Below are 15,254 nucleotides of genomic sequence, written 5' to 3'. Positions count from 1 at the left end.
TTCCCCTGTAATCTGCTTCTTGTGCTTCATCCTGTCTAAAGATTCTCCATCAAACCAAATGTGTCGTGTACCCTATGCTGCCATCTTGCCTCTCTCTTGAATACTTTTTAAGCAAAAATGTCACTCACTAGGTCTGATGGCTCTGATTGTGACAACTTCAGTGGAAACTCAGCAGAATGGACACAACAGCCTGCAGAGGATACAAACCTGGTTCCTTACACTGCAAAGCTCTGCATAGATAGGAATGTATGGGGGTGGACTTTGACATAGCCATTTAAACTCCAATGAGAATGTCCACATCTCATGCTAGAATGCCTGAGTTCAAGTCTCAGCAACTCTACTGATTCTGGCGTCCATCTCATATGCACCCTGGGGAGTGGGAGTGATTGCTCAAGCAGTGGCTTCCTGCCACCCATGTGACATTCCTGGGGAGAGTTTCCTGTTCTTGGCCTAGCTGTGAGCTCTCTCTTTCTGCCCCTCTCTCTTTCTCTCTGTTGCTCTGCCTTTCACTAAATTTTAAATGAAAAATTATAAAATTAAAATTAAAAAGTGAGCTAAATTTGAGAGGTCCGTGTGCAGGTGGTCTTTCTTCAGCAACTCTGCCTTGGTAACCACTAATTTTCAATCATGTAAATTTCAGAAATGCCTTTCTATTCTCAGAAGCCATGTTTGTGGACACTATTGGATTTGCCTGTGCAGTGCCCAGCACTTGGCATGTCCGGAAATCATGCTCCTACTTTTCATGAGGTGCTGAGGTTACTTGGTCATCTCTTCTCCAGCTCCCCCTCCACCCACCCACTTCATCTCAGCTAAGAGCTGATTCTCCGACGTACTGAGGGTGTGCCTGTGATTTAGGGTCTCATCTTTGGGCCCTATACCCTACCCAAGGTCTCCCAAAGAGAAAAAGAGAGAAGCTCTATGGGAACAAAGAGTAAGAGTTTCTGGGGCCACCATTTCCACAAAAGCCAAGGGTGAATAGGGGCTGACAGCTCAATCTTATATGTCCAATTTTCAGCTAGGCTAGTGAAAAAAAAAAAAAAACGCTCATTTTTTCACTAGCTTCAGTTGTGTTTTCTGTTGCTTTAACTAACAGAGTTGTTCTGTCCCAAGTCCTGTGGTGGCTTTCAAGGCAGTTTGTTAGTTCGAAGACAGTGAGTAATTGCACAGGGTATAAGGCAGTTTCTTAGATTCCTGTTCTCCTTGGAAACTCTACTCAAAGGAAGACTTCATTAGAGTGCTGCTGCAGGCCATAGGGAATGGACCAGCAGCATCATTGAGATGATGGATCAGTGTTTAAAGCTCCGGGCTGGAGCCAAAACACCACTCAGCCTTTCCAAGTCACAGGTCTCCTTCCATTAAGAGGTGAACTGTTCGAGGCAGACTGTGGGCACTTTGAAACATTAACCTCTTCATTTATGTCATGTCAGCAAAATGTAGTAGTTAAAGAAAAACTGATATGATAAAAATAAAATAGTATGGTTTCTCCATAATTCACAAATAATGCTCAATTTTGTGTGTCTTTCCATTGTACTATGAAGTCACATACACATGGGGCTATGTCCTTTTTCCTGTTATAATTCTAAGAGCAAACATTGCCTCCCTAACAATAAGCAATTATAAGGAAAAAATTAATGACTGACTGAATGACAGTCATACCTTAGTTAACAATTGAGATATGTCCTGAGAAAAGCATCATTAGGCAAATTGTCACTGTGTGGACATCATACAGGATGCTCACACCTAAGGTCTACCACTCACCAAGGCCATTCAATACATATATGTGGTACAGCCTAAGGCCTGTTGTCCCTATGACCATGACGAATAAAACTGCATGAGATGAAATCAATTAGAAGAAAAAGGGATGTAATCAAAAGGTACAATAAACAGCAGGAGGCCCAAAGTTAGGGAAATCTCTGGATGTCAGATCCCTGCCCTTCTGTGGGCCCACTTACGACACAGTTTTAGGAACTGTTCTGAGTAGCAGATGGCTTTGATTCAGACTTGCATTTGGTCTTGGCTCACAGGTTTGTTAATCTTACATTCTTACAAATAAATATTAGATACAATTTTGCACCTTAACTCTTCTTTTCACCATCAAAGCTCAGCTTTGTCATGACTTTCCTTGGTCCTTGCATGGACCCTAGATTATGTGAGTTTCAGTTTGGAGGACTCATGGACCTCTAGTGGAGTCCATTGCTACTCTGGATGGAGTGTCCTCAAATTTTAAAATTATATCAAACAGGGTCCTGTGTGATAGCCTAGTGGCTAAATTGCCTTGTATGACTCAGGATCCTATTTGGGTGCTCGTTTGTGTCCTGGCTGCTCCACTTCCCATACAGCTCTTTGTAGGAACCTGGGAAAGCAGTAGAGATGGCCCAAAGCCTGGGGAACTTGCACCCATGTGGAATACCCAGAAGAGCTCTTGGATCTTGACTTCTGATCAGCTTAGCTCTGACCATTGCGGCAAATTGGGGAGTGAACCAGTGCACAGAATATCTTTCTCCCTGTATCTCTTCTCTGTGTATATTTGCCTTTCCAATAAAAGTGAACAAATATTTTAAAAGAATTGTGTCAAACAGAATGATAAGATGAATTGCCAAATGTCATTTTTCTTTTATTATAAGACATAATTATAGAGGTTTCCCAATATATTTTTGGAACCCATGTGAAAACTCAGCTCCAAAGTATTTTAAGAAATCACACCTCTGTGAGAATGAGTGTCTCATCTCATTCAATAACTAACTACTCAGAGGGTATGCCTCATTGAGATGTACGAATTTCGGCAAGCTTTTTGAAAAACACATGTCCTGTAGTAATGTCATACAACTGCAGTCATCTCAAAAACACCCAGTTTGCCTGGTTTGGGAATACGTAAAGTACTGTTAGTATTGAGTTATAGCCCTCTTGAATTCTCATCCATTTATTGTCAAAGCAAGCACTGGAAGCACATATCCAATATAATTCTGTTTAATTTTGCCCTTGACCCCACTAGAATAAGGAGTTAAAGGAACTACGAGGAACAATTTAAAAGTATTATCTGCTTTTATGAGAGGCCCAGCAACCCTATCACTGCCAGTGACGAATAAGATATTCTTTAATTTTTATGATTTTTGGTCTTTAAACACAAGCATAAGCTCTAGCTTTTAAGACACTTTTTTTTTAACATAAAGCTACAATCAAAGAGCATGATAGTTTTACATCCCTTAAGAATAATTATTTACTTATTTATTTATTGGAAAGGCCAAATGACTGGAAGAGGGAGAGATGCACACAGAGTTATTTCGTCCTCTGCTGCACTCCCTGGTTGGCCATAACAGCCAACTCTACGAGTGAACAAAGCTGGAAGTCTTGAATTCCATCCGGGTCTCCCATCCGAGTGGCAGGGGCCCAGGTAATTAGGCCATCTTCTGTTGCCTTCCCAAGTACATTAGGAAGAAGCTGGATCTAAAGTGGAGAAGAGCAGCCAGGAATCAAACTGGCATTCTGCAGTCAGCGGCTTATTCTGCTCTTACAAAGGCAGCTCCCACTTACCTTTTATTTGTGATGAAAAACTGAATGTAGAAGCCAAGTTTTTATGCTACACTATAATTAAAACATACTGTTATATGTTATAATTAAAAGTAATATTTTATGTTAACCTACACTGTATGAGCATGCTTGAAAACAATTCATAAAAATGAAATTTAAAAATAAACTAATTTTGGTGTAGAAATTTTGAAATACATATTGATATGTAATTCACAATATGCATTTTCATGTATTTATGAAGATGCCATCTTACTATAATGACTGATATGTTATGCCATAGTAATGTATATACCATATTTCTACCATAATAATATAATATTACTATGGTACTTTTTGTACCATAGTAATAAAAGTCAACAAAATATATCCTATGTCTACATACTAAAATAATGAAAACCGCTCAAAGAGAATTCCTAACATATAGTCACAACTAGGAAACCTCTTATGGGTTTTGAGTTGCGCATCCTCAATTCAGTGTGTAAGCTTCAAGCCTGAGTTCCTACAGTAAAATTCATGTTGAGGTCTTAACCTGTACATCTAACAGATCTTTCTTTTCCTTCAAGATGTAAGCACATTTCTATTTCACAGCTTACCTCCGGATGAGAGTCTGAATATCAAGCAATCTTTCCTCCATAAAGACCAAGCTGACGCATGACATTCCTTCCACTGTGAAAAAAATTCATCCACAGGGGCCTACAGACCTTCTTTGGGGCCAAGGAAGATGGGTGCATGGCAGGAGCGGTTTTGGAAAGCCCCCCTATTAGGCAAGTATACTCGGAAAAAGGGGACAATGCTGATAGCCTCCCTAAAAGCTGCAGTACCCGACTTCTACCTCTAGGAGTCCCTTTGCTTAGAATGTGCTTTTCCTTTCCAATCCCTCTCACTATGAAACCCCTGCTGCATCTGCAAGTCTCTGATTAAACACTGTTTACGGCCAGTAAGCAGCCTTCCCTGACCCCACAGGCTTAAGGTCCCATGGTGCTTCGAGTGGTTGCACACTTTTTTGATTTACTGCTGTGTAGCTTATCTTTGACTTTATACGTGAGCTCCATAAAGAAGGAGACTAGGAGGTTTTGTTACCCATTTTGCCCTGTGCTGGATACTTCCTAGGACATGGCTCAGAGTTAATAAGAAACACTCACTGAATAAATAGGAAGCTTTGTAGGAAGTATGTGTTTAGCCTACTATTTAAGATACTTATCTCCCACATAGGAGTGCACAGATTTCATTACTGCCTCTATCTAGCTCCCGTCTCCAGCTTCCTGCTAATGCAGACTGAGAGAGGAAGTAATGATGGCTCAAGTAATTGGGCTCTTGGCACTACACATGGAGGGCCTGGAAGAACTTTCTGGCTCCTGGCTTTGCCCTTTGCCTAATCCCAATTTTTGCATTTGGAGAGTGAGTCGGGGAATTGGAGGATGCATGTTCTCTCTATGGATCTCTGTGACTCAAATAAGTATGTGTGCATGTGTAAAACAATATAAGTTGCTTAAGACAAAACCTTTGTTTTAATCATTGCTCTACAATTGGAATTCAGTTGAGGCAACTCAAGAATGTCAAGGAATGATAGAGTTAGAATTTTGCCATTTTATCATAAACACAGTACAGGTTTAAGATTCCTAACTCAAAAACTGTATATGCAAAATATTACAAAATCTGAAACTGGTTGAGTTACAACATGATTCCAACAAGTGGGAAATTGTACTCCTCATGCAATGGGCCACAGGCCATCAAAAAAAATATATTGTAGTAAAAGACATTCACGCAATGTTTATGAAATGCATGTAAATTTTGTGCCCTTTCCCAAAATATCACACTAAATAAAGGAAAATATTACAAAATAAAAAGAATCTGAAATTTGAAACATCTCTGGTCTGAAGTATTTTGGATATTATTGATACAGGCAAGCGTTATTAATGGATGCTAAAATTTGTGAATACATCTTTGATGAGCAATAGAAACTTTTACAATATCCTTTCCCCTCAAAAATTACTAGTTAACTTAAAAAAAAATAAAGACAAATCACATAGTTCATAAACCAGATACTAACATAACCAATAGAACCAACTTAATATTAGCTGTGTTAGGACAAACCCACAGCATGGGACTCCTGGATTTAAGCAAGAGAAAGGAGAGTATCACCACGTTCAGTCAGTAATTAGCAAGTCAGTAATGGAATTAGAAAGGAAGGAGCAGAGAGACTTTCCCCATGATAGGAGCCCTGTGATACAGATGAGATTCAGACCATATTCCATATTGTAAGTGCAGAAGCAGGTTTAGTAAGATTAAGGGACTTAGTCACCAGTTAATATTGAAAAGGATCAAAGCAGAAACTTCAGCCAAGACTTTCAGCTCCAAGCCAAGTCTTCCCTGAGTGCTCCAATGTGTCTCTCTTAAATATATAAGAAATGCAAACGTGGAATAACCTCTGCAGATATGGGGAGGTCTAGCAGTGAGAACTTGGGGACAAAGATTACAGACTCAAGTTCCAACCCTGTCTTGGTTCCCTTCTCACATTCAGACTGGAGGGAGGGACCTTCAAACCTCTAGTGCATTGTCTGTGATTGGTGAAAGTTGTAACACAGCTGCCCAAGCATTGTGCTACTTCTGTGATTCTAGAAAAGAGGTATTCTGCCTAGACTTCCATTTCAGACACCTGGCAACTATCTGTTTACAGAATGATCTGGAAATTTGCTTTTCATTTTTGGGGGTGGGGGTGAAATGACAATATCTTTAATTTGGCACATGAACAAAGAAATGTAAGCTTACATTCATTCCACTGGCAAAACTCTCCCATGTGTATTAGAAACTGATGTAGGGCCCGGCGCGGTGGCGCAAGTGGTTAAAGGTCCTCGCCTTGCACGCCCGGGATCCCATATGGGCGCCGGTTCTAATCCCGGCAGCCCCACTTCCCTTCCAGCTCCCTGCCTGTGGCCTGGGAAAGCAGTTGAGGACGGCCCAAAGCTTTGGGAACCTGCACCCGTGTGGGAGACCCGGAAGAGGCTCCTGGCTTCGGACCGGCATAGTATCGGCCCGTTGCGCTCACTTGGGGAGTGAATCATCGGATGGAAGATCTTCCTCTCTGTCTCTCCTCTCTGTATATCCGCCTTTCCAATGAAAAAATAATAAAAATAAATCTTTACAGAAACTGATGTAAAACATCAAGTGCCCCATCCTCCACTCTTATATTAGGTCAAAATCTATCATGTAGCCATTCATTTAATGATTTATTGGAACCATAATTTCCAAAACCATACCTTGTTTAAAATACTTAGTGTAAGAATTTATCTACAGCCTGAAACCTAGGACCTCATTGGCTGAAATAAATAACAAAAGGGCACTGTCTGTTCTTTAAGAGAAGAAAGCTTTTGTCTAGAAATCTTCATTCAGTAGACAGTTAATGACCATGATCTCTGTGTAAGGTATTATGGTCTGAGATGTCAACATGATTTCATATATTATATATGATTTGGAGATTGGATAGCTTTGTGCCTGTAGTGATGAAGGCAGGAACCCTTCAGGCAAACATATGAAATTATGAAGCTTATACAAAGAACCCCCAGTCATTCAGTCCCATTGCCTCTCTGTGTGTGTTTATCAATGGAATGCAACATCACAGAAAGGTAGATAAGGTTAAAGAATTTGAACTCTGACTTGGAGCCATCTAGAATTCTGTGTAAAGAATTCTTTAGATCCATGCTTTAATAATTATTTAAGTTGTTCCTTTACAGGATGCTGCCCAAAGAACATTGGAATACTTGCGATGTTCTCTATCAAAGGAGATAAGGTTGTTGGACAAGAAAGAGAGCCAAGGTCATGGCATCACAAACATAAGCAACTGAATGGCTGTTCAGATAAGGTGAACTCAAGGACTGCAGCATATTCCCAACTCTTTTGGATCATGGATCTCTGTTCCTGTTCCTTGTAGGACCTACATCACAGCATGTGCCTGGGCTAATTAGGAAGAACTGCATTTAGGTCCCACAGTGAGCTACTTGACACCTATAGATATTTGATGCTCAGGCAATAGTTCTTGTCTGAGTTCACAGTATACATTATGAATGTTACTGGAAGCCTCATCAACACCTCATAACAAAGGACACAACCTTTTTCTGGTGCTTGATAATCCCATGCTGGAGGCATGTTAGGATTTCAAGTATTCTTGGGGACTTCCACAACAGTGTGCTGGATACTCCTTTGAGTTGGGAAAATTTGAGAGTCTCATACTCTTATACCAATAGCAGCTTCTATTTTCTTTCTTTATTTCATTTTTAAAAAGATTTATTTGTTTCTATTGGAAAGGCACATTTACAGAAAGAACGAGAGGCATAGAGAAAGATACTCCATCCACTGGTTCACTCCCCAAATGGCTGCAATGGCCAGAGATGAACCTATCTGAAGCCAGGAGCCATGAGGCTCTTCCAGGTCTCCCATGCATCTATAGGGTCCCAAGGACTTGGGGCCTCCTTCTACTGCTATACCAAGCCATAAACATGGAGCTGGAGATGAAACAGAGGAGCAGAGACACAAACCAGTGCCCATTTGGGATACCAGTGCTTGAAGGGAGTTGATTAGGCAACTGAGGCATCACACTGGTCCCGACATAATGTTCCTACAGGAAATTTTGTTCCTACAGTAAATTTGACTAGAAAGAGAGAAAGAGACACATGTCCTGAGAAAAAGCCATTGACATGATAAAGTATGACTTCCTTTGGCTCTGAGTATCTGTAGGTTCAAAAGATCATACCACTTATCTCTGTACTTTATTTGATAACGATTTCTCACTGATGGTATAATGAAGAAACACAAAATGTGCAGCAGTGTTAGTCAAGGTGGGTCAATGCACAGGTGTTGGTCTACAAACTGATTATCACTAGCTCACAAAGACATATGTTCATAAATAACCAGTAAGCGGTTAGAAATTTTGACAGCTATGTGGCATGCCTGTGTCACTTAAGAGTGGTATCAACAGACTTTTCTCACTCAATAGAAAAGAGATATTAAAGAAGTACTGGACTTCAGCACAGTAGAAATAAACCAATAATTACTGGAGAAAAAAAAAAGATCCTTCACCACAGCTAGTTGTAACAGCAGCACTGTAAATAGCAAGAGGGAAAATGGATTTGAGTGTTTTTTTTTTCTCAATAGGCTTTGAGTGAGAACAGTATGCCTACAGCTAGGGAGGGAGGCTGATGATAGTCCATGTAGATCTAAAATTCAGTTGGGAAGATAGATGCATAGCCAGTGCAAGCACCGCAATGGTATAGGTGCTAGGAGAGAATTTACCACAAACCTGTTTAGGATTGCTGGTGATGAAGATGGCTTGTATTTCTGTTCATTTTGTATGAGATTTTGAATTAAGCACTTTAGATGTACTATCTGTTTAATCCCCATGAAAGCCTTGGAGGATAAGTACTTTATTGTCACATTTAATCTATAGACATGAAAAATTGTTGCATAATTATAGATTTAATAAGTGGAAAACAGAACTGATTGATTGCCTGACTGCAGAGACCAAACACTTAATCCTTCCCCTCGATGCCTTGGTGCATGTTTATTTGGTTTATTTACATGCTTCTTCATTTAGCATACAAACGGTTGCTACATGGTAGGTGCTTGTGTAAAGCTGATGACAACTCAACAAATACTCTCTTCTATGCAACAAAATGCTAAGAAAGCAGATTGTGTGCCCTGCTGCTGATGGCAAAAGAGGCTACGTGAGTTGCTTGGCTTGTAGTTGCTTGGCTGAAGGCAGCAGAGGCAATGCACCTTCTTTGGCAGGAGGAACATTGCACATATCTACTTGCTTTTTTGTGCACCCTCCAAACCCATGACATGATCCAGTGGTCTAAGGAAGATGAAACACAAATGAAGCTGACCTGGATCCATTTCATAGTTGAAGACCAAGATTATCAAAGCCTGCTTGGATCAGAAAATATCCATCTGACCAGTACATGAATGAGTAACTATTGTTTGTGTCACTGAAGGCAAGTGATGGTTTGTTTTACAGACCTAAAAAATGTTCAATAAATATCAATTGAATAATGAATCTAGTACCCCAGGAACAAACAGACACAAAACTTTGACTCAGTAGAAAGAGGAAAAATGAAGCTCCCAGAGGAACTGCAAGTTTTCCATGAATGCACTCCACCAGACAATGAAGATCAACTGGATGGAGAATGTCTCCCAACTCAGAATAATACAATGTGAAATATTCTTAAACCAAAGGACTAGGGTTATTTATGAATATTAAAACTAACAACTTAAAAACATTTGCAGAACTCAAATTTTATAACAGTTCAATGTTTCTAATTGGAAATAGCTATATATATATATATTTTTTTTCTGGTCTGTGGAACCCATTGATCTCACTGCAGAAAATGCAGTTCCTTTCTTTATCAAAATGTGAATGTTTACTCAATACCTGCCTGTCTTGTTTGCTGCCAGGTCTCAAAGCAGAAGTGAGAAAATGCCCTAAGAGAGACAATTTGCCTAGAACTGCCAATACAAAAGCAAGCCAGAGGTGCTGGCGAGCTTCCAAGAAAGGCAGCTCTCAAAAGAGCTGGGCTGCAATTTTGCAGATGCAAGAGCTTTAAATAAATATCTAAACTTCTGCATGGTTATTGAGATTGAACCCCCGAACCTGTCACACACAAGATCTAAAAGAAGAGAATAAGAAAGAATAAGAGAACTCATGAATAAAAATTATGTTTAACTCTAAGTGCCACCTTTGCTCCTCATGGCTTCCTGCAAAAAAAAAAAAAAAAAAAACAGATAGACAGTATTTTAAACAAATCAATCAAAATCATCAGCATGTGTAGTTTTTACTAAAACAAAGGACAAAGCACTTGATTTGCCTTTAACAGACACACATCTAACAACAAAATATTACAAGTTTGTGTATGGCAGCATGTCTAGATGTTTTTTCTTCCCCTAGAAAATAATTTTTGTTTGATTTTCATGAATATTTAATGTACATGTATTCAATTTGTCTGCTGCATAAGCAGATGGCTAATAGTGTAAAAACATGGAACTTATTAAAAACATTTGAATCACAGGCCATTTGGTTTATCTTGAAAAACAAATTAAGTATTGGGATGATTTAAATTTGAGTGTATAATTCTTGCAGCTTTGATTGGATGCTAAATTTCTGCACTCAGGTTAACTAATAAAATCACAAAATATGGATGAGTTTTGAAATAAGGTGTGATAGGGTCTTTTGAAAATAATTTACATCTTAGGATGGAAGAAATTAAAAAGAAAGAAAAAAATTGGCTAACCCCTTCTACTTTGGTTATTCATGTAAAACACATTATAAAAGGAACATGTATTCCTCTATGACATTAAACATATTTTGGTGTGCAGTAGATCAACTTTGTCTATTGTTCTTAAAATTGTTCGAAATGCACAAATTTTTTTAGCCATCTCCTTCTATCATTCCCTTTCATTTACCTCTCAACCAGTCAATTTCTTCTGGTGGCTTCCCAATTTGTTAAACACAGATTGATGACAAACTGTTATCCATCAGTGAAAAACTACTATATTCATGGGGTTTTCAGATAGAGAAGGAGAAATAGCATGTTTCTCAATGGAAGTAAGACAGGTGTGCATCACCACATGCTGCCAGTCTCTGCAGCAAGGCAGGGAGCATCTCAGCTCCAAGCTCAGGCAACTTTTGCTTTCACCGTCTCGCAAACTGGTTCTTCCTGTGATGGATCCCTGAGGTTCCCTGTGCATGGCCTTGATAGGTGTGGAATCCCTTATATGAAAATATCCATCCAACATTCAAGCCCTCTGCCTCAGAGTGGCCCATACCCTCTTCCAACTACTCTGACTCCTTTGCCTCTGTCCAATCAGAGCCAAACTTCTGTAATGAATGACCCACAATCTCTGATCTTACTCTCTCTCTCTCTTTCATATCTCAGTCCACTACAGTCAAGCGTACAGCACTTTCAGGTCAACAAAACAGCTGCCTTTATGAGGATAACAATGACCCTCAGCCTTCTCAGCCCTCATCTTCCTCTGTTCACAACAGCAACTAGGACGACATTGCTACTGACATTGCCTGACCCACACTCTCCTGGTATCCCTCTTGCTTTCCTAGTTACTCATTCTCAAATGGCTTTACACTGTTTTACCAAAACTTAAAATATGGCAGAGTATTTCAAAGCTTCCTTTGGAAACATGACTCTGCCCTGATTTTATTCTTCACCTCATTCAGTTCTCTGTAGATGCTGATGACTTACCCAGAGCTTTGTATATTCAGCTCCAACATCTCACATGAATGGCATTCGAAAACCTGCCTTTCCCTTGTTATTACTATATGCATAACTTTAAACAAACAAAAAGATGAAATAAATTACACCACCACCAAATTCTTAATTTAATTCCCCAATTTCTACATACAATACCCCAATCTTCTTTATCTTGGTAAGAAGCTTTGCCATTCCTCACGAATATTCAAGTCAGATTTTGGAGTTATTCACTCTTTCCTTTTTATTGTCCCCACCTCAAATCACTTAGCTTTACCTACAAAATATATCTGAGATCTTACTTCTGACCATGTCCATAGCTGCCATGTATACTTAAGACGTTATTGTCAATCACCAAAAGTATCATACTAAAGCAGTAGTTCTCAAAATGTGGTTTCTGTACCAACAGCAGCAGCAGCCACTGCTGCAAATTGCTAGACATGCCAATTCTGGAGTTAAGGTTTAGGAACTCGGCAGGTGGGCGCCCAGCAACTTGTGTTATAAAAGGTCTCTTTGGTGTGTCGGATGCAATTTAGAAGACTAACATTTTTAAAAATTTATTTTGTGTTTGACTATGTTGTTTTTATAAATAAAACTGTCCTGTGGGGCCACAGTCTATGCTTTCAATTTTTTAAAGCCATTGCACACTATGTTCCCTTCTACATCTCTGACCACGCTTGTGGTCTTCTCATCATTTGCCTCTTTGCCTTGAATGTAACAAGCTCAGGTCTGCTTTTGGCCTTACATGGTTCATTATGCCGGAAATTTGATTCATCAGCTCTTCCTGAGTCTGGCTCCTTATCAGCCCGCTATCAGCTGCAACGTTAACCCTGCTAAGCATGCTTCCTGTCCTTCATGCCTGTATACCAAATAATTTTGTAATGTGTATGGCATTTAACGCTTTCTAAAATTATTTGTTGTTTTACTTGGTTTTTGTTTAGGCTGCAATAGAGACACCTTATTCCCTTTATTTGTCATTAGTACCTCTAAGGTGCCTGACACAGCTTTTCAATTTTTTAGTGAATGAAGATCTATAATATAGCCCTAACTGTAGTTGAACTTGTGTTACTTTGAGTTAGTAAACTTGTTTTTAACTTAATCTCTCACTTTCCATTTATCTCTCTTCTTTTTCCAAATACTTAAATTCTCATCCTGCTTCATATTTCATCAACCATTAAAGCATTTACTTCTTTAATTTGTGCTAAAAGAATGTCAGAGAAGGAGTTTTGAAAAGATGAAATAAAATGAGAAGGAAGAGACAGAAGAAAGAAGAGAATTTCCACTTATAATCCCAGAAATCAGAAATCATCACTGCCAAAACTTTAGTCTGAGTTTTTTAGTCATTTCACTGTGCAAATTCCCTTTCTCTCTACTCTTCATAATCAGGCTGTTTTCAATTTTTAGGAAATCCCCAATTTCACCTATTGTTTGTCATCAGCTTTCTGTAGTTTATTAGTGAATGCTTTTGCTGCAAGTTTTGGATTGACAGAAAATAAATTTGTACCAATAGTGTTGAGTAGATCAGGTTCACTCAGAGAGTGGAAGAATCAGAACTGGAACTCCTCTGCCACAAATAGCTCCCAGAAACGATAGCACAGAATGAGAAACTGTGGATACAGCAATTGCCTCTCACACAACCCATCAGCAGAACAGAATTTTGTTTTTGCATCACTAACTTTCAATTCCATCCATGACAGACAGGCTTTTGTTATGTGCACAACTTTAGCTGCAAGCAACTATCTCACATTTTCCACTTCTGTGGTTGAAGCCTAGTTGAAGCCAATAAGATAAGGAATTTCCTCTATATATATATATATATTTTTTCCTCTGTGTGTGTGTGTATACTTTCTCTCTCTCTCTCTCTCACACACACACACAAACCACACACACACAGGACACGGCAATAAAGATTAATTTCCACTGTAGCTGATCTTTTAAAGACAGGCAAGTAGAAACCATGTAATAATAATGTAATAAAAATGATGATAATTGAGTAAGGGGATCCCAGAGCCTATGGAATTGTATCATAAAAAATAAAATTTAAATAATAATAATAACTCCCTCTTAATAGAAAATGTGATCATCACTTCCCCCAACGTGATCAACCTGTGTTCTCACCTGGTACCACAGACATCATGAACCAAAAATTCAAGGTTATGTTTGTTGTTTCTTTTGTTCTCCAACAATCCTTCCACTTTATTCAATAACCTATAAAAGAGACAGTAGAGTTAACTACTTCAAGAACAGAAGGGTACTGAAAAATGTTTATGGGAGCTGGCAAGGTGGCACAGCATGCTAATCATTCACCCTGCGGTGCTGGCATTCTATATGGGTGTTGATTGGTGTCCCTGCTGCTTCTCTTCTAATCCAGCTCTCTGCTTATGGCTTAGGATGGCAGCATAAAATGACTCAAGTCTTTGGAACCTGCACCCACGTGAGAGACCAAGAAGCTCCTGGCTCCTGGCTCTTGGCTCCTGGCTCCTGGTTCCTGACTTCAGATTGACTCACCTCTACCCATTTTGGCCACTTAGGGAGTGAACCAACAAATGGAAGACCTTTGTGTTTTCTTCTCTCTCTGTAAAATCTGCCTTTTAAATAAAAATAAATGAACATTTTTAAAAATGATCATGGGAAATGGAATTAAATGGTAAATTTATTTTGGTACAGAATTATTTGAAAATCCATGCATAACTTGTTCTTAACACACATGAACCTTTTTTCTTAAAAGATTCATTTATTTTTATTGGAAAGCAGATTGACTGAGAGAAGGAGACAGACCTTCCATCTGCTGGTTAACTCCCCAAACGGCTGTAGTGGCAGAAGCTTAGCCGACTGGAAGCCAGGAGCTTCTGGGTCTCCCGTGTGAATACAGTGTTCCGAGCTAGATGGGAAGTGGAGCATCCAGGACACTAACTGGCACCCACATGGGAGGCTGGTGCTTGAAGGTAGAGGGTTAGCCTGTTGAACTATTGCACTGAGTCCCAAATGATCCTTTTGATGAACCCTCATACGCATGGCTTTTAATTCTTTTCACTAAGCCTGTTAGTTCCATTTTCCACGAATATTTTGATGTATGATCATATAGATAAATATAAACATCTGCAGAGACACAGAACAGAAAATGAAAATAGTTTAAATATATATATAAACAATAAAATGCAATTGTCCATAGTTCTTACTTTCCCCATTACTCAGTGCTTTGCTTCCAGTTAGCATTTCATGGGAGATAAAACTTTTGCCTTTCAGCTATGTGTTCTCTTGGTGTTACTTCAGTATATGCTTCTTGTAGCTTTTCGTGTACCAATGGGCATCTTCCCTGTATCTCTATCATGTATAAACATTACCCTCAAGTGAAAAAACATCATTTCCTAAATTGTTCCTGTAAAGTATCTTTTATATTTCACATTTTACAAGGTTTTACAGCATGTCAACTGATTAACATTGGCTAGAATTACTTTTCTAATAAAAACATTA

Source organism: Ochotona curzoniae, unplaced genomic scaffold, assembly GCF_017591425.1.
Source record: "Ochotona curzoniae isolate NIBS_2020 unplaced genomic scaffold, NIBS_Ocur_1.0 contig_2318, whole genome shotgun sequence".
NCBI lineage: Eukaryota > Metazoa > Chordata > Mammalia > Lagomorpha > Ochotonidae > Ochotona > Ochotona curzoniae.
The sequence above is the reverse complement of the archived record's forward strand: the minus strand, read 5'-3'. Positions refer to the sequence as shown.